This window comes from Eptatretus burgeri, chromosome 3, assembly GCF_056783735.1.
Source record: "Eptatretus burgeri isolate ZD-2024b chromosome 3, Ebu_testis_v1, whole genome shotgun sequence".
NCBI lineage: Eukaryota > Metazoa > Chordata > Myxini > Myxiniformes > Myxinidae > Eptatretus > Eptatretus burgeri.
Genome location: NC_140963.1, coordinates 87,927,450 through 87,947,993, shown reverse-complemented (window position 1 = coordinate 87,947,993; position 20,544 = coordinate 87,927,450). Strand labels below are relative to the sequence as shown.

Here is a 20,544-nt window from a genome sequence, read left to right as displayed (position 1 = left end):
CTATCCCGTGCATGTGCATGGGTATCGATAGTAAATGTTTATTACCTTCTATGTGGGGTAGAAAGCTAAACATATGTGTACTGATGGAACAAAAAGCCAATATCCCAGGGAAAAAAAAATCACAAAACAGTCAGAAAATGTCCGTAAACAAAAATATCTATAAATAAAAAGTGGCCGGTGCAGCCTCAGTCTGCCCGCTGTGGGTCACGTGACCTAAAACAATGAAGCTTACACTCGAATCGGGTGCTTGGCAATGCTAACACATGCCTCTTCAGCTTCTTATTTTATCACTTCTGCCATATCTATGATATAAAAGGAACTCTGTCTCGGTATGCCTACATGCGTCCATCCATCACCAATTGTCCTATAGTGCATACAACAATACACAATCGGCAGCGCAGCATGCACATATGTACATACATAGGGTAGTACACATCTATAATGGTAAAATATTAAAGTTACAGAATTCATGCTTCACATGGCTGCCCTCATTCCATGAGACACAGGAAACATTCATGCCAAATTTTGAGTGAATAGGAGAATTTTTAGAAGTCACTTAAATTGTTGGAATTTTATGTCTTGAGATGAATTTGCACTGCCTAGAGTATCAGTGCTTTGATATTTATGCCAGATGAATATATTATTCTCTCTAACTTTCATTTTTTTTGCTTACAGATGACAACTCCGGTGCGAAAAAACACGGCCGTGTGCTGATGTGTGGCTTTGTTCCGGATAACACAGAAAAAGGTGCAGACATGAAAAAAAAAAAATCAAAAAATTTAAGCGACCCCTAAATATTGTTCAATTGAGCCAAAATTTTAGATGTGTAATCAATTATCCACATGGAACAAGGGAGCAATGTATTTCAAAGCTTTCATTTTTGGACCACTCGAGCGTACATGCAGTATGTAACATGCTGCACATACATGAATGCAGTGGTATGTGAACGTGGTTAACTTGTATGATTTGGAATTCAGCATCTAAAAAGGCTGTGATGAATAGGCGATTAACACTCTCCTCCTCATCACTCCCTGAGTGTATATAGCAAGGCCAGTATCGATACACCGCCTAATTTTATTTTTCCCAATAACAACAAACCCTTTAAAAAAAATTTTTTAGCAATTGCACAAAAATTGGTATTCCCATCAGCAAAGCAAGGGGTCTTACATTCTAGTTTACAGTAAAAAAAATACCATAGTTGTAAACCTTGAAATTAAGAGCTCATTCTAAACACTAATTATTGATTACTTGAGTTATAAAGCTGCTTGCAGAATGCAACTTCAATACACTTCATTAAAATAAGCACATATTTATTATGTATGCATGTATTGTGCACCCTAGCAGTTGCTTGCAGTGTACAAGAATGCCCCATTCGTCTAATATATAAAGCTCATTCTATCTAATCAGTGACTCACTGACTCACTGATTGATGTTAATGTTCGGTGCCTTCCGGGTGACATAGAAAGCTGAAATTTTGTGTGCCGATGGACATCGAAGCCAATACACCAGGAGGAAACAAAGTTACAAAACCACCGGAAAGCGTCCGTAAATGAAAATATCTGTAAATGAAAATATCTTAAAATAAGTGCAATCTTCTTGTGCTCACTGCAGGTGAGCAACCTGAGACAATAGGGAAGCACAGTTCGTTATTGCTTACAATATGTAAGCATACCCCCACTAGTGTTATATATATATATATATATATATATATATATATATATATATATATATATATATATATATATATATATATATATATATAGCTCCTTCTAACCACTAAATCATTCACTCACTGATATAAATGCGTAGTGCCTTCTAAGTGGGATAGAAAGCTGAAATTTGGCACACTGATGCAACTCAAAGCATTATCCAAGGGAAAAAAAAAATCACAAAACCATCAGAAAATGTCCGTAAACAAAAACTTCAGCAAGTAAAAGTCAGACAGTGAAGCCTTGCTCTGCTCAAGGTGAGTCACGAGACCCAAGACAATGGAGTTTACACTGGAACTGCTTGCTTCAGCAATGCAAACACATGCCTCTTCTGCCTCATATTTTATAGCTTTTGCTGTATTTACATAAACAATTACTATAGCTAAACATTTAAAAAAAGAGCTCATTCTAATTACAAATTCTTGATTTACTTGAGTTATATAGCTGTTCCACAAGCACAATCCACTTCATCAAATGTATAAAGTTCTCTCACAATCTCCATCATCAAATATATGAAGCTTAAATACTTATTATGTATGCACGTCAGGTGCAACTGAGTATTTGCTTGTGGTCTACAAGCATGCCCCACTGGTATATATTATTTAATATAAATACATATATACCTAGCCAATCTTTTCTGTGATGGATTTAATTTCTGTCGCTAAAGGATTTTTTTCAGCTAAGGAGTCAGCCAATTATGGTTGGGGTGACAATAGGAAAAGTAGATACAATTACTCTAAGGATAATGATTATAGGACCTGGATTGAGGCCTATTGTTTGATTTTATGTAAGGCGTGAGGATTTTGACCTTTAAAAGATGAAGTTTAGAACCCATCAATCGCTGCCTCATATGGATCGTGCACAGTCTGGAACAGATGCATTTCAAAGTTGAGGTCTGAAATTTACTTCTGCGAGGATCTAGTGAGGTAACATGGCTTGTGGATTGAACCCTGATGCAATCTTGGCATACCCAGTCAGGCCATAGTTATCCTCGGCCACATTACCGGGCTCTTGCCTTCATGTCACCAAAGCGTTTTCATTTCAGTCACCGCTCCATCTGCCAAATAACACCAGACGCATTTTTGTTAACATAATTACCGCTGCTCTCACTTGACAAAAAGCCAGATTTATTCATTACCCTAGCGCTTTATTCCTGCGAACTGCCTGACTGAATAAGGTGGTAATTACGGAGGAGCAATTGCGCGGGATGTCTGGACACTTTACATTTTATCCGCCGCAGCCACGCGCAGGCCCCTGATTGCCGCATCTGTGCGAGAAGGCCACAATAGAAAAAATCCCCAATAATTTTGGTGTAATTTGCATCTTGAAGGAGACAGAAATTGTTTTAAAAGCTGATGTAATGGCCACTGCATTGCCACAATTGAACTTCAGGGCTCTATTGAGAGGGTTGTGGGTGACAAAAATTTGCAAACATTTTCTCTCTTCAGGGTCAAACGATGAGCCAGCCGGAAAAAAAAGAAATAAATTAATAACTCCCCTGAGACACACTTTACTTGCATCACCAAGCCTTACTCACACTCACGTAGAACATTTTCGTGGCAAAAATTATGCATCTCCAAATGAGCCCAAGTGAAACCCAATAGCAAACATGGACACTGCATTGAAACAATCCCATCGGCATCTTGCTTACTGCCCACACTGACCAGAGATTAAATGAGAATTTCATATGGATCTTATTATGTCATAGAATTCTCAGATACCTGGTGTTGTGGCCTTGGGATCTCAACTCCTGCAGGGGATGTCCGTTCGACCATTTTTGACCTTGATATCATGATACCCTGCAGCTGTATTCATCCCTTGCTGAAAAAAAAAACAGGCATTTCATGAATAATGATCATCAGTGCCCACTTTCCACTGGCAGAATGAAATTGTCATTTCAAAGAGAGTTTACCATGATATTATATACTCGGGTGCACCCTCCGTACATCTTTAATAATAAATGTTGGTGTATGTCAGTCCGTCTCCTCCAAAACTCCAAAACCATGAAACCTAGCAGGCCCAAACTTTTCATGCATACTAAGGGAGCTCCAAGGAAGTGCATGAATGAAAATTGGATGTTTGGGTCAATTAAAACACCCTTTAAGATAATTAATGGCCATATTTAATTATCCTTTATCAAGCCGTCATCCTTGGTCAGCCCATGGGTCAGCCCTCTGTCAACTTGCTGGGGTCTTAATTTGCCAATTTGTTTGACCTGCTCAACAATGCTTTGACTTGAACTGGCCACAACAGTTTCTTAAAGATAAATCACTCATATTTATTTTCCACTTTCCTCACTCGTATCAATGAATGCTTCATCTTCATACCTACAAATCCCTGGATACGTCACGATGCTTATAAATGCCCGGAGATGCCAGTGTTCATAGCTCTGTTTCATTTCCGAAAATGCAGTAAGCTCTCAAATCTCTTAACCTAAGTCGAATTTCAAAATGTAAACTTCTTAATTGACTTAAACAGGAGTTCGAACTGCTGTAAAAGTGTTAATTTGTTCAGGACGGATATTGTTTGACATTTCAGGCATCTCCAAGTGTTCGTTCGAAGAACTCTGGGAAGGGATCGAAACAGCATAGCGCTTACCTTACGTAGGTCTTCTTTGGTTGCTTTATGCAGCTTCTTTGGCTAGAAGAGTGTGGGAAGGGTCAATTGTTTATATGTATGTATCTATATTATATATTTTAATATATATAATATGTTTATTTATATAAATATATTTATATTAATACATATATTACATATTTATATATATACATATATATATATATATTTATTTATACACACATACATATCGTGCCGAGAGAAAAAGTCTACATCCACTTTCAAAATTTTCACCTTTTGTTGCCTTATAACCTGGAATTATATTGCATAAAATCAGACATTTTCCACCATTATTTACACATCGTAACCCACAACTTCCAAGTGAAAGACAAATTCTGTAAATTTCAGAAAATTAATTAAAAATACAAAAGTAGAATATATATTGATTGGATAAGTGTCCACCCCACTGAGTTAATACTTTGTGGAAGAAAGAACCTTTGACAGCAATTACAGCTGTGAGTCTGTTGGGATAAGTCTCCACCAACTTTGCACACCTTGATTGGGCAATATTTGCACATTCTTCTGGATAAAACTGTTCAACCTCAGTCAAGTTGCATGGGGAGTGTTGATGGACAGCAATCTTCAATTCATGCCACAGATTTTTGATTGGATTTCTGTCAGGGCTCTGACTGGGCCACTCAAGAACATTTATCTTTTTGTTCCTCCAGTGTAGCTTTGGCTGTGTGCTTCGGGTTGTTATCATGCTGAAAGTTGAACCGCCATCACAATTTCAGCTTTCTTGCAGAGGGCAGCCGTTTTTCCTCTCGGTTTTTCTTTTTTTTGCTCCACTCTTTTATTCTGACAAGTGCAGCTATCGCTGCTGATGAAAAGCAGCCCAATAACATGATGCTGCCACCACAATGCTTGACAGTAGGGATGGTGTTGACTGGGTGATGTGCATTGTTATCAGCTTGCGCCAGATGTAATGCTTTGAATTTAGATCAAAAAGTTCAATTTTTGTCTTGGCTGACCACAAAACCTTTCTCCACATGCCAGCAGTTTCATCAAGATGCTTTTTTGCAATTTCCATGCAAGCTTTTAGATGAGTCTTTTTCAGAAATGGCTCTTCTTTCTTACCACCTGTCAAAAGAGGCCAGCTTTGTGAAGGGAAAGGAATATTGTTGATTGATGAACACTGACCCCTATCTCAGACATACAGCCTTGCAGATCTTTCAAAGTCATTGTTGGATTTACAGTGACATCCCAAACCAGTTTCCTGCTTGTACGTCTGGTGAGTTTGGATGGGTGACCTGATCTGTGTGGTTTGATACATCTTCCACTTATTAATGATGGATTTCACGATACTCAAATCGATAATTATTGACTGAAATCTTCTTAAAACCCTCTCCTGAACATGCTTCTCCACCTCTTTATGTCTGACTTATTTGGGAAGCTCGATCCATCCATCCATTGGGACCATACTCTGTGCAGAGCAAGTGATGCCGAAGCAGTCTCCTTGGCTATTGGGTACAATCCTGGACGGGTCACCACTCTGACATGGGATACCAGCAAGCTAGCACTCCTTTTGCCAACCTTCGAAGGATGACAGGAAGGGTCAACCCCACCTGGTATATATTAAACAGAAAAGGGAGATTTGAACTCAAGATCCAAGGATCCCAAGCCCACCACCCTTACCATTAAGCTAACACCAGGTATTCGTTGGAAAGCTCCTTGGTCTTCATGTTTGCCTTGTTGGTTGACCAAGTGAGTTGCACCTTAAAACTCCATAGATAAGTGGGGGAGCTTAACTTCTGAAGTTAAACCACTGATTACATACAGGTGACACCTATTACACTTATTTTGTAACCTTTCAAACAAATAATTTGCTCCAGAAGTGATTTCGGGTTAAATACGAAAAGGGGTTGAATATTTATGCAATTAAGAATCATCTTATTTTCTCTGTTAATCCAATTTATTCACATTTAATATTCTTTTTTTAGCTTTATCACTTTGGAGTAGTCTGTGAAGACTCTATCTAATAAGTTTGATTTGAAAGCATCATGAAATAAGCTGAGGTGGCATTAATATGTGATCACTTTGGAGGGGGTGAATACTTTTGCAGGTCACTACACACCAGTGGGGCATGCGAGCACACTGCAAGCAATGACACTGGAGCATCCGATGTGCATCTATAATAATAAATATCAGTGTGTGTGTGTGTGTGTGTGTGTGTGTGTGTGTGTGTGTGTGTGTGTATGTGTGTGTATGTGTGTGTGTGTGTGTGTGTGTGTCCTCCATAATTCCAAAACTATGAAACCGAGCTGCCTCAAACTTTGCATGCATAAGAAGGAAACTCCAAGAAGTTGCGTGAATGAAAACTAGGCGTTTGGGTTAATTAACACACCCCTTTTGAAGATAATTTATGGGGTGCTCATCAGGCAAAAACAAAATAATCCAAACGAAGATGGTAGAGCACCATCTTATCAGCCCTCTGTAAGCTCGCTGGAGTCTTAAGCCGAAAAGTATGTTTTTTTGGTGCTCAACAATGCCATGATGTGGAACAGGCCGTAATGATTTCATATTGATAATTTTGTTTTTTCACTTTCTTCACTTATATTATCTAACAGCCTGATCATCATAGCGGAGAATGGCTGGATACATTGCAATGCTTATGAACACCCAGAGACGCCAGCGTTCATGGCTTTAATTTCTGCACAAGTCATAACCCCTAGAATCTCTTAACGTCAGCCAAATTTCAAAAGGTGAACCCACCCATATATATATATATATATATATATATATATATATATATATATATATATATATATATATATATATATATATATATATATATATATATATATATATATATATCCCTTCTCTTCTCTTTCCTCCCTCTCTTCTCTCTCCATCCTCTCTTCTCTCTCCCTCCTCTCTATTTCACCCCCCCCCCTTAATATGCCTGTCAGAGAAGCGACAGGTTGTATTTGGTCATACATAATAAATATAAGATTTACATATTGATGATGTGGATCGTGAGAAAGCTTAATATATTAGATGAAGTGTGTTGTGTTTGCATTGTGGAAGCAGCTCTATAACTCAAGTAAATCAAGAACTAGTGATTAGGATGACCTCTTTATTAAAATGTTCACAGCTATACTAATATTTAATATAAATACGGCAAAAGTTATAAAATAAAAGGTGGAAAAGGCACGTGTTAGCATTGCCTCGCAATTAGTTTGATTGCAAGCTCCATTGTCTTAAGTCACATAACATGCAGTGAGCAGACCGAGCCTGCACCGGCCAACTTTTTCTCATATATATTTTCCTTTACGGATATTTTCACACGGTTTTGTATTTTTTTTCTGGGATATTGGCATCGAGTTGCATCAGTATGCAAAATTTTAGCTTTATATCCTACCGAGAAAGTACTAAACATTTATATCAGTGATTGCTTGAGTGACTAAATGAGTGAGTTAGTGTTAAGAAAGACATTTGTAATATACATCGAATATATAAGGCTCTTTCTAACCACTGACTCACTGACTGACTCACTCACTCACTCACTGAGAATAAAGATTGGTACATTCCGGGTGACGTAGAATGCTAAAATTTTGCGAGCCGATGGACATTGAAGCCAGTACACTGGGAAAAAAAATCACAGAATCGTCTGACAGGCAACATCCATAAATGAAAATATAAATAAATGAAAAAATGAAAATGAAAAAAAGAAATGAAAAACTGCAGGTGAGCAACCTGAGACAATGGGGAAGCATGGTAATTTTGTGTGCCAACAGACATCGAAGCCGATACACCAGGGAAAATCATAGAACCGTTGGAAAGCATCCGTAAATGAAAATATAAATAAATGAAAATAAAGAAATGAAAAATCAAATGCAGATGACCGAGCCGAGACAATGGGGAAGCACGTGGTTCATATGCTTACACAATGTGTAAGCAAACTCCACTAAGATATATATATATATATATATATATATACACATACACATACACATACACATACACATACACATACACATACACATACACATACACATACACATACACATACACATACACATACACATACACATACACATACACATACACATACACACACACACACACACACACACACACACACACACACACACACACACACACACACATCCTCCATAATTGACGGACCGGTGTTTGTGTGTTTGCTTGTCGCGCTACTCCTCCTACAGTTCTTGCCCAAACTTGCTGCAGAGGATCAGCATAACCCCAATTAATGAATACGGGTGCTTTTATCTTTGCTGGTGGTCTTGGGGGGGGGGGGGGATGAGGGGGACGACACAAATTCTCGATATAAATGTGTATTGTGCAGCGCCACCTCTATGTGGGGTCTCCACCATTTACAGTACAGTATTCTTGTCCCCACATTTTCCAGTGCAGTGAGGTGTTTTGAATGATAAGCAGGTGTGTCTTTGCTTCATGCACATAACCCGGGTTTTTTTTTTGTGTATGCAGAGCTGTCAGTTGCCTATGCACTGCCCAAATAAAGGTATGTGTCAGAAGAACATGTATGATTGGAACAAGATCACCCATAGGGCAGGTACTCTGTTGGTATTGTTGCGAATTCGCGCCCGCCGGCATTCGATCGGCCGCTCGACTCGAATGGTGGCCGCCTCGCCCACCAGACGGACAATTCAGTCGTGACCCTCTCGGAACAACGCCGGGAGCTAGTCACGGGTGGGGGTTTAACCTCACCACGATCGTGCCAATTGCCCACGCGCACAGGATAGGGTTGCTCGCCAAATTCAATCTACCTAAGTACCTGCGCGAGTGGTCAACCGGGCGATCATACCATGCCACAGGCCGACTCCGGACACGAACCGCTTAAGCAGTCCGTTCCGTGCTACAGTGATAACCAAACGGTGTTATCGCCGGCCTTGACGGTTCCGATTAATTATCCGGGTTCTCGAAACCCGCTACGAGCCTATTACGTGAAGCAGGATGGAGAGTCAATAAAAGGAAAGGAGACTAAGCGAAGCGGGAACAATTTCACACAAGCACTTTTAATAGCACACGCAGACCAGCACGGAAGGCACGTATTTACAGTCACGATAGTCAAAATGCACATAAAAAGCAAAGGAAGAGTTAAAACCGAATACGCGTACACACGGCAACCATTAAACAGTTCTACTTGACGGACGGCGCCAACACACATTTACACAAAAGCAAAGGAAAAAGAAAAGAAGTCGCGACTTCCCTTTTGTGGCTGGTGAGTCCCTCTCCCACGACCATCAGCGTGGTCGCGCCTGGCCCCGACCTCTCTCGCGGCCGGCGAACTCTCTCCGGCACTCCCCGTCCGGACGCGCAGGTCCACCTCACAACTGGCGCTGCCGCGTCTCCCATCCGTGCCTTCGTGACAGGGCCGCTCGCCAAGCCGCGGGCGCAGGACCTCTTCCCTCGACAAGACAAGCAGACCGGAAGCCTCGAAAACCAGACTCTCGAACCAACTCGACCAACCGAAGACCAACTCTCGACCAACCGAAAACCAACCAACCCAAGGTCCGTCCTTTCCACCTTTTGTAGCACGGGGCTCCGCCCTTCGCTCCGCCACGTTTTCGGCTCCACCTTCCTTCGAGAAGGTTCCCGAAAAGGGGCGTTCCCTCACGCTCTCCCTCCACCCCGCCCCGTGCGGGGGCTGGGGGAGTCAGTTTTTGGCTCTGGGCCAGAGAATTATTCCCCCAAAAAGAGGCCCCCACCTTTTCTCACCTTTGACCCCCGGCTCGGATCGCACCTCCCCCACACCGAGCGCGGAGAACTCAAACGGGAGAAACAGGCGGGAAAAGCCCACCGAGCATCGTTGTAGGTTTTTGTTTGTTCCTCCACGGAGATCGTAACCGCACGGGGCCTGTTGAATGGCGAGTGGCAAAGATGTGGTAGCGTAGATGATGGAGGTGGCGTGGTTGTAGTGTGGTTGGCGCTGTGATGGGGATGGCGTGGTTGTTGAGATGCTGTTTGTTTGAAATAAAAGATGGAAAAAGAAAAACTACTAACTCAAAGCGTCGCAGCCCGGATGGATCACATAAATTCCCTCTATACAACGGGTTTGGGCTAACTACACATGTACCGATGGAGATATCTCAGCTGAGGGCCCTTTATGGTGTAATGCGAATTTCCACAGCCGTAACAGTATTATATAAAACAGAGTCGGGTCTTTTTTGAGAAAATCATTTGCATGCTTGCCAATTGACTTCATGTCAAAAGTTTGGATAATACATCACTTACATTATGGACCTTGACAAGTTTATATCCATTTGTTGATTCTCCGTTTTTACCCTTGCCAGAGGAGAGGGTATTGCATTTGAGTGTTTGTCTGTTTGTTTGTTTGTTTGTCCTCACCGAACTTTAGCGTTTTTCTCCACAAACGCTTTTTTGATCAAGATGAAATTTTCACCATCGGAGCGACTCCTCAAGTAGAATGTTTGATTGATAATTATGACATCATAGGTCATGTGGTGTGGCAGCCATGTTGGAAAAACGGAAAAACTTTGGACCTCTGTCTGAAACCGCACCAAGGAAAAAATTGAAACTTGGCACATGGAAAGTTCTCCTCATAGGGAATGTGATTTTTTTATGACATCATAGGTGCCTTTGTTATGATATCATAATTGCATATGTAGAATGCTACATCTGAGCAGTATGAAAAGCATGTACAAATTTTGAGGGTCATCGAAGGATAAAATTTCATGACGTCATCAGTTACCTGATTCATCAGCTATATTGGTTTTTTAATAAAACGTTCAAAAATCTTCTTCTCTGAAACGGCTGAACAGATCGAGGCGAAAATTTGTACATATGACTGTCTATCCATGAGGAACAAAAGTTCCACACATATGACATCATAGGTCACATGGTTTGGCATTCTTATTGGATTTAGCCTAATACCAATAAAACAAATCTTCTTCTCCAGAATGGCTGGACAAATCGAGGGGAAACGTCACAAAAATGTTCCCCAAGTCTTGGGGATGCAAGGGTATTCACGAATAACTGATAAGTCAAATGGTCTGGAAACCATTTTGGATTGAGCGAAAATCTTAAAAAAGTTATTTCTCTTGAACCGCTTAATCAATCAATGTGAAACTTCACAATTATGATCTCGTAGTGATGTGGTGATGATATATGTTTTAAATTCCAACCTGATCAGACACATGATGTGGCAGCCAGAATTATTTAATTTTTGGAATCTGGGATCTATTTAAATTTTCTTTTGGAATCAGCCTCACTTGGCTGCGCCTGGATAGGTTTGAGGGTAGAGGAGTAGCAGCTGCAATGCAAATCCTATCCAAGTTCCTCCTGATGACTGCATCTTTTCATTTTTCTTGTTTGGGTTCCTTCTGATTACTCAAATGCAGGATTGTACCTATTTGGTCTTCCATTTGATTTGAAATGAATTTATTTTCATCCCATTCTAAATTCAATTGAATAATAATAAACGTCATGGGTCAGGGTCAGGTTTCCAATCAAAGTGGGGTTGCATTAAAGCGGGACGTCTTGGCACACGGTCCTCACTGCCAGCAGTTATAAAGTGGCAGTTCTAATTTTGTCTCTTATTAATTACATAACACACCAGTACATAAACACCACACAAAACAAGTCCTGGCGAGGGTCTGCAATCTCTGACTACTCTTTTTCTTGTTGATATTGATTTGTAATTCTAAAAAAAAAAAAAAAAGTGAAGCAGCAGTGTGATTTTCCTTTTTTAATTTGAGCTCTTATGGATATATATATCATCATGAAGCTGATCAAATACAAACCCATCATCAAGTGCTAGTAAATATCATCAATGAATCTAAAAATGTTTCCACACCTTCGTGTATGTCAGTTCAGGCCAGATTAGATCTGTGACTTGCTGCAGGTATCATGTAAACCTGTACTAACCTGTTCCATGGTCGGGTTGTTGGCGACTAAACCGTCTCCCCCACCAGGTTTTCTGGTGAGGAGGGTGTTTGGATATGGACACCCAGCAGGATTAAAAACAAAACCTGTCAAAGGGCGGAGGAGCTCCTCGTGAGCCAACAGCCATCCATATCTAGTGCCCAACTGTGTCTGCGGACGTCCTCCTGCAGGTCAGTTACTGCTTATTAGGAGGTTGGTGGCAGGATTTGCACTCCAGCCACCGTAAAACAAAAAAACGCAAAGAAATCTGAAACCACACTCTGTGGGAGTACCTCCTGTGCAGCTTCCATTCGCAGGGCAGCTCACCGGATGACGGGATTGGGGCAAAGCCTTAGGGACCCCCAATCTTTGATGATAGGAGGGAAACCACTGGGATAACATCCCCAGGTCAGATTGCGGGAGAGTGTGTCGGAGTGGTGCTGAGGTGTCGTCCACCAGACGGCGGTCTCCTTGGGTTAACCTGAGGCGGTCCCTTCGGGTGGGTGCCTGGAATGTCCTATCCCCAAGAGAGGATGATCACCTGTCTCTGTTATCATCTGAGCTCAAACGTTTGGACATCGGTATTGCAGCACTCTCTGAGGCTCGAAGACCGGATTGCGGCGAGATAATGGTGGGTGGTTACACCTACTATTGGTCTGGTCACTCTGATTGTTACAATTCCCAAGGAGTTGCTGTAGCTGTGTCCAATAAGCTGACCCCAATGATAATTGAGGTAACACCGGTCAACGAGCGTATTATGAGACGAAGGATTCGTCACTCCTTAGGTGTCATTTCCCTGGTCTCTGTTTATGCTCCGACTGAGGCGAGTGATCTCACCATGAAGGATGCATTCTATGCCACGCTCGAGTCTGTGGTTGATCAGTGCCCCAGAAGAGATACACTTCTAGTCTTGGGGAATTTCAATGCATCGACAGGAACTGATAGGGATGGTTATGAGATGCGAGTTGGTCCCCTTGGGTCAGGAACTATGAACCAGAATTGCACCAATTCCTTGACTTTGCAAGAAGTCATGGACTTAGTGTGGCCAGTTTATGGTTTCAGCGCCCACAAGCTCATCGCTGGACTTGGTATTCCAACGCTGGCGGTGTGGCAAAGGAGATTGACCATGTCTTCGTTAATGGTCACTGGAGGATGATCCAGAACTGCAGGGTCGACTGGAGTGTTCAGTTCCTCAATACTGACCACCGGCTTGTTGTAGCAACTCTGAAGTTGCACCTTAAATCCAGGAGAATGATACCATCCCAGCCTAGGCTGGATGTTGGCAAGCTCAAGGATGAGAGGGTAGCTGAGGAGTTCGCGAACAGGATGAGTGCAGATTTGAGGAGTCTGGGTGCTTTGTGAGGTCCTGAAGAGTTGTGGGGTGCCTTCAAGACCACCATCCTTGATGTTGCCGGTGGATGTCTTGGAACTAACCGTAGGGCAAAGAAGTATTTTGTCTCGCAAGGGACACTGGATACCATTGACCAGAGTCACAGGGCCAGGCTGAACGGCAGAGCTGAGCTGTTCAGGGAGCTGAGGCGTAAAACTGTACGTGCGCTAAGGGTGGACAAGGAGGTCAATGGGCGAGGAATCTGTGAGGGGGTAGAGCATCACCTGTGGTCAAGGGATTCTCATCCTGCTTACAGGGGAATTCGCGCATTGCGTTCATTTAAGACCATCCCTCAGTGTACTGCAGTTAGAGCAGAGGGTGGTAGGCTCTTGACAGAGGAGTCCGAAGTGAAGGCCCACTGGGCCGGTTACTTTGAGTGGTTGTACCAGGCTGATCCACCAGCTGTTGAGATGGACGTCAGGGGTGTTACAATGCCTGTTGCTGCCCCTCCAATCAACTGTGGTCCACCTTCGCTTATGGAAACACAGGCTGCGGTGAACAGGTTGAAATGGGGTAAAGCTCCAGGGATCTGTGGCATCCATGCTGAACTTCTCAAGGCTGGTGGAAATGCTGCACTCGTGTCATTGCATGAAGTTCTGTGCTCTGCTTGGAACACAGGAATCATCCCAACTGACTGGAAGAGGGGCCTTGTTGTCCCTCTCTGGAAAGGGAAGGGTGATCGCCAAGACTGCAACAACTACCGAGGGGTGACGCTGCTCTCAGTGCCGGGCAAGGTCTTTGCTCGGATAATTATTGATAGGGTTCGCCACCATCTGCTTGAGGACCAGCGTCCAGAGCAGTCAGGCTTTACACCAAAGAGGTCAACGATTGACCATATCCTTACTCTTCGGGTCCTCACCGAACGCAGACGAGATTTTTGGCAGGGGCTGCTTGCAGCCTATGTTGATCTCTGTAAAGCGTTTGATTCAGTGAATCGGGATGTCCTCTGGAGGATTCTTGGTCTTCGTGGGGTGCCACCAAAACTGATCAATGTGATGTCTGAACTCTACTCTGGTACTGAGAGTGCTGTGAGATGTGGTGGTACCATCTCTGACTTATTTCCAGTTGTTACTGGAGTTTGTCAGGGGTGTGTACTGGCCCCCTCACTTTTTAGCACTTTATGGACTGGATTCTAGGGAGGATGTCGGAGACATCAAGCTGCGGTGCATCGTTTGGCAATGTCAAGATCTCCGACCTTGATTTCGCAGACGATGCAGTCATCTTTGCGGAGACTTTAGATATCCTTTTGGGGGCCCTCGAGGTGCTGAATGAGGAGTCAGAGCCGCTGGAATTACGGGTTTCCTGGGTCAAAACTAAGATCCAGGCTTTCAATGACATCTTGGATGGATGCTGCTGTCCTGTCTGTGTCTGTTTTCTGGTGAGGATGTTGAGGTCGTGGAGAGATTCACTTACCTTGGCAGTGATATTCATGTCTCTGCCAGCTGTGAGTCAGAGGTCAATAGACGTCTGGGTCGGGCCTGGGGAGTCATGGATTCAAGGGATCATGGGGTGTGGCGCTGCCGGTACCTGTGTGGGAGGACGAAAGTTCGAGTCTTCAGGTCCTTGGTGCTTCCAGTCTTGCTCTGTGGAAGCGACACTTCCTTCTGACCTTCTGATTCTGACCAAGGATCTGAGATGTAGACTTAATTCCTTTGGTACCAGGTCTCTTCGGAGAATCCTTGGCTGTCGCTGGTCGGACTTTGTGTCCAACGAGCGGTTTCTGAGAGAGACTCAGATGAGATTTGTTACCTGCATAGTCAGTGAGCGTCAACTGCAGCTGTATGGACATATGGCTCGTTTTCCTGATGCTGATCCTGCTCACCAGATTCTCTCAGCGTGGGAGTCTCATGAGTGGAGGAGGCCAATTTGGCCGACCACGTGCCTCGTGGTTGCAGCAGGTTGATCAGCATCTCAAGGAGATGGGGATGGGCCAGGCATCTGCCTGGGGGATGGCCAGACGGAGGCCCCTGGAGTACCGGCGGAAAGTGGACACAGCGATGCGCTGCTCTGGCACATGCTCCCATACCTGACCTGACCTGACCTTCGTGCAGTTGTTAGTTTTTCCTGCACATGTTCAGTACCCAATCAGACTCGTACATGTGCAAGAACAAATTTTCAAAGAAAGGGGCCGGATCTGAACCCATGGGTTTCTCCACTGTCTGCTGATGTACTGTATCTCGTTGCCAAATGTAAAGGAACTGTTGTTTAGGAGAAATCGAATACATTATTTAAGTTTATTTTTTGAAAAACTACATGAATATTGATTTTCTTTTTCAGAGCAGTGTGCTCATTTTTTATGGACTTTAAATGTATACTTATTACCTCCTGCAAATGCTTTATCTAACGCTCTGTCCAATGTGGTTATGAGCTTGTCATGTGGAAAGTTTGTGTATAATGTAGAAAAATCATAAGTTGATAGATATTTTGCCTTACCCTTGTTATTAATGCTGTGGATACTGTCGATTATAAGCTTGGGATCATCAACGATCCAGAATTTTTTAATACCAGAATAAAACCTTGCCTCTTCATGGGCGTCTTTTAAGCATTTATAAATTCGTTTCATCGCCCTATCATGCTACCTGTCAATGGTTTCAAACTGCATTTTCTATTTGCGATGATGAACCTCATCTTACAAGGGTTTTATGCATTTTTGGGATCCAGTGAATGAATGGTAATTATTTAAGGTGTTTATCTGGAACTAACAATCTTCTCATTTTTGAGTGATATATATATATGGTGTTAGTTGCCTGGTGTTGGCTAAGCGGTTAGGGTGGCTGACTTGGGATCCTAGGGTCCTGAGTTTGAGCCCCATTTTCTGCTGAATTAACACCAGGTGGGGGTGACTCAGCCTGTCATCCTTCCGAGGTTGGCAAAATGAGTACCAGTGTACTGGTAATAGGGACACTGCATCAGCGGCATTGCCGCGTCCCTAACCAATGATGTAACCAGCAGCCATAAGGCTGCACTCGAAAGAAAGAAAGAAGGAATATGGCGTTGTATCAAGTCTATTTTATTATCATTACTTATTTAGTTGGTCTTTGAAAGTCCAGTCTGTAAACCCAATTCTTCCAAAAGTGTTTGAATGTGGAATGTTTTGTATAAAAATACAATATTATTATTTGCTTTGTCAATTGGAACAATAACACATTGTGTTTGAAGCTGTATTAAATCATCACGCATTTCCAGATTGTTTAAAATTACCTTCAGATTCTTGATTCAAACATTTATTTTCAAATCAACAATTCTCCTTTTTACACGTTTCTCTACCTCCTCCAACCATGAAACCATTTGTGTGTTCGGTACTTTGTGTTTATCAATTTGTTCTCTCATCCATTCCATTAGTCCAATCATTGTATGTTCCATTGCTTTATTCCAATTAATCCTTTCATTTTCTCTATAATTTGGTCCTTTTGTGAGTAATCCATTTTTGCAAGTAATAAGTAAACACTAAACACTAAACACTAAACACTAAACACACACACACACACACACACACACACACACACACACACACACACACACACACACACACACACACACACACACACACACACACACACACACACACACACACACACACACACACACACACACCCTCTCTCAACTTTATTATATTATTTTGCATTGTTCATCTGTATGGGATTGTATATGAATTTGTAGTAAGCATAGCTAATGCCACATACTATTAACAAAATTTTGTGAGTATGACAGGAGTTTACAGAGTAGGAGAGGTTTTGGCAGTTGGTGCAAGAAATTTGAAGCAGGCTACGAAAGCTCTGCGACCGATTGAAAACCACAGGGAGAGACGTTCGCCCATTGGCTTCATGGAGTGGTGGCAGCGTAATGAGCCTGGAGTCATGGCCAAATTAACTCATTGCAAATCGGTGGTCCCAATTGACGTTTTCTCTGGTTCTCATGGGACTTGCCATGGACCCGTCAGAACGAAGATTCAACGATTGCAGAGGATTTCCAACCCCTTCCCAAACCAAACCCCACTCCATCACCCACCCCTCCACTAATCCCACACCACCTCTCCTACTACCCTCTCACCCTCGGCCACACCGCTAACATTTTACCTTGGGGCTTATACTCCTCTGTCACAATTATAGAGCAAAATGGCGAACTCAGTTGAGCTTTTGCCAAAAGAAATCCACACTTACTGGAATAAATAGTTATGACAAAGGTGAGCAGCTTATGGGACAGTTTGTGAGCTTTTTCATGGTGGTGTTTCACAGTGCAAAATCTGTTTTGGCATTTCCTTTTGAATCCTGTTGCAATAACTTGGCAAATAAATCTTAAATTATCTCTTGAACCTATCCTATTCTGCTCAAAATGACTGCAGATGGTTGGTAGCATGTTTGTGTTTAAGGTGTCTACCCATGGATTTGTTCCACATTGGAAGTTCATTCGACAAAGGAAACAAAACCTGCTGTCCTGGCACAATCATGGTATGGGATGCTATAGCTTGTCATATTCCATCCTTCAAATAAAGCCGACTGTCCCATATGTACTGAAATTCCTGTACATACTGTCCTGTATGTATGTATCATCACGTCAGAGTGTGTATATTGTGTTAACACAAACCACTCTGAGCCAGATGGTCTAAGACGATCCGCATATCTCAAAATGGTGTATAAAATACGAACTTCACTTACTTCGAAGATTCTCCAAGGTTCACCCAAACTTAGCTGAACCTGCATTGAAACATGAGTGAAAGGCAAAAAGGCGGGAAGACGCTCCTTTAAATTAAAATGGGGTATATTATAAGAGGATATGGGGACAAGGGTGGACACAACACTATGAATAAATATAACATGATGAACAAAGTGGTTGACAGACACAAGTAGGGATGATGGACATGCAAACATATGTACAAGGAGATAAATAAGTGACTACAGTGCCAAATACTGGACTCTCACAACAATGAGAACATGGGCGAGGACTTCAGCAAGGCGCTAGCTGCTTGGAAGTCCTAAACGAGTACAACCTGTGCAAGCTGGTGATGAACAGGGCTGGTGCAGCACAGGGCAGGAGGATCACAATGAGGTGGATGTATTGTGATGAGTTGAAGCAGCCAACAAAGAGAGAGGAGAGGGATGCTGCCTCTCCAAAGGCCAAACTCCAACCAATTCACACTGTGCAGTCACGGCTCTCGTAAACTCTGGGGCTGCTTCATTGGCGGCAAGTCTCAATATTATCCATGGTCTGTGGGCCTTCCTGTCCTGTTGGATGGCCCCTCAGCAAATAGTGTTCCTCCCTCAACCAGGGTTCCACAGCAGACCTCATCACCATGGCTTATGGTGCATTGGCTAAACAGTCCGTAATCATGTTGCTTTAAAGCGCATAGTGCTCTCTCTGCCTTTTTGTGCTCAACTGGCCTCTCCCCTTTAGAGGAGGTTTTACATGACACAATCTTGCTCTACAGTCTACACTATCTTAAAGTTAATACTCATTGCTTCCTCAGTGCATGTTTTACAATAGGACTTACCTCTGGACAAATAGCTATTTAATCCAGGAGTAAATGTAACCGACACGATCACACACCTCATGCTGTTCTTAAATGATTACTTGTTTATGTGTGTAAATAAATAAATGCTGGCTGTTATTTCAAATCTGTCTCAGGTGTCCTTTCCTTCATTGGTCCAACACGGTGTACAAGCATAGTTAGAGGGGAAGTTACACCCCACCTGATTTTGCTCTGTTAGCCGGTGCTGCACCTATCTGTTCCACTTGGCAGAAGATCACCGGGTGCGGAACCAGAGGCGTTGCCTCTAGTTAAGTTGCCGTGCCAAAAGAAAGGTATCGTGGAAACATCATATAATAACCCTGCTAGGCTGGTCATCTAAGTCAAGCGGCTACAGCTGTGTAAGAACTACAGCCCATTGGACCACAGAGTTATCTGTGGTCATTGGCCTCTGGACCTGGTGTTCGGAAGAAACTTGAATGCTTCCCCTCGTGGCGAACCTCAAACTCCCGGCCATAACAACATATATTGTTGTGGGAAATATCTTTAGGGGATTATAAAACGATTTAGTAAAATGATCAAACATTCCTTTGCATTTGGTTAGATAAGCATAATGTACTATTTGTTCAATTGATATGCGTTGTGTGTGTGCAGTGAGATGTTTGGTTTCCCTATCCTACTGTTTGCCCTCCCCTATTCAAACCTCTGGCTGTACAGTTTTAATGTTCATTCCTCTTTTTACATATTTTTACAAAGTGCACATGAGAGCTTTGAAGCTCAAGCCATGATAATGTGCAGGTGTGGTGAATCTGCATTGAGATAGCTAGCCACGAGCTTCACTACAGGAGCTGATTGTCAGGGTGAAACAGCATTGAAGAAGTCTGCAGTTGCCTCACCTTGGGAGCTTGCTTACGTGGCCTGGCAGGAGGCAAAATCGGCGGTTGATGTCGTGTGTGGTTTTACATTAACGGCTGCTTTGAAGGAGAGGGAGATTTTGCAGTTGTCAGTTGGTGATGCAGGTGACAGAGAGGCGGTTAGCCATTACAGGTGCCATGAGAGCCGTACTATGGAATTTTTTTTAAATAACCAAACCACGACAATGTTGAGTCACGACGAGTAGAACCAGGTTGGTGGGGGTGAAGGGGAAGGTGGATCAGTTGAGTCACTCGGCACCTCCCGTACATATACAGTCATGCGCCACTTAACGACGGGGTTACGTTCTGAGAAACGCGTCGTTAAGCGACGTCGTCGTTGTGCGAACATTTGTTTTTTTTTCATTTTCGTTTTCGAACATCGTACTAACACAAACCTAGACACCGAGGCTATATGGTATAGCCTATTGCTCCTTGGATACAAACCTGTACAGCATGTTACTGCACTGAATACTGTCGGCAATTGTAACACACATCTAAGAGAGACGGAAGACACGTTAGTTTTACCTTTGTGCTGTTCATGACGGTCATCGGTGTTGTTAGCAGCAGCTTACAATCTCCTCT

The 20,544-nt window shown here is 42.7% G+C and overlaps 2 long non-coding RNA genes across 2 annotated transcripts in view; one reads left to right on the top strand and one right to left on the bottom strand.

The window, feature by feature from the left end:
- The window catches only part of LOC147030394 (uncharacterized), a 39,076-nt gene extending 19,898 nt beyond the window's left edge, over positions 1 to 19,178 (top strand). The window contains exons 2-3 of the long non-coding RNA XR_015056342.1: positions 676 to 747; positions 17,296 to 19,178. This is a non-coding gene — a long non-coding RNA (uncharacterized LOC147030394). The remainder of the gene's footprint in view (positions 1 to 675; positions 748 to 17,295) is intronic.
- LOC147030393 (uncharacterized) overlaps positions 1 to 20,544 on the bottom strand; it is a 59,541-nt gene that overhangs the window by 22,343 nt on the left and 16,654 nt on the right. Inside the window, exons 2-3 of the long non-coding RNA XR_015056341.1 lie at positions 3,431 to 3,530; positions 2,714 to 2,766 (exon numbers count right to left, since the gene is read on the bottom strand). This is a non-coding gene — a long non-coding RNA (uncharacterized LOC147030393). The remainder of the gene's footprint in view (positions 1 to 2,713; positions 2,767 to 3,430; positions 3,531 to 20,544) is intronic.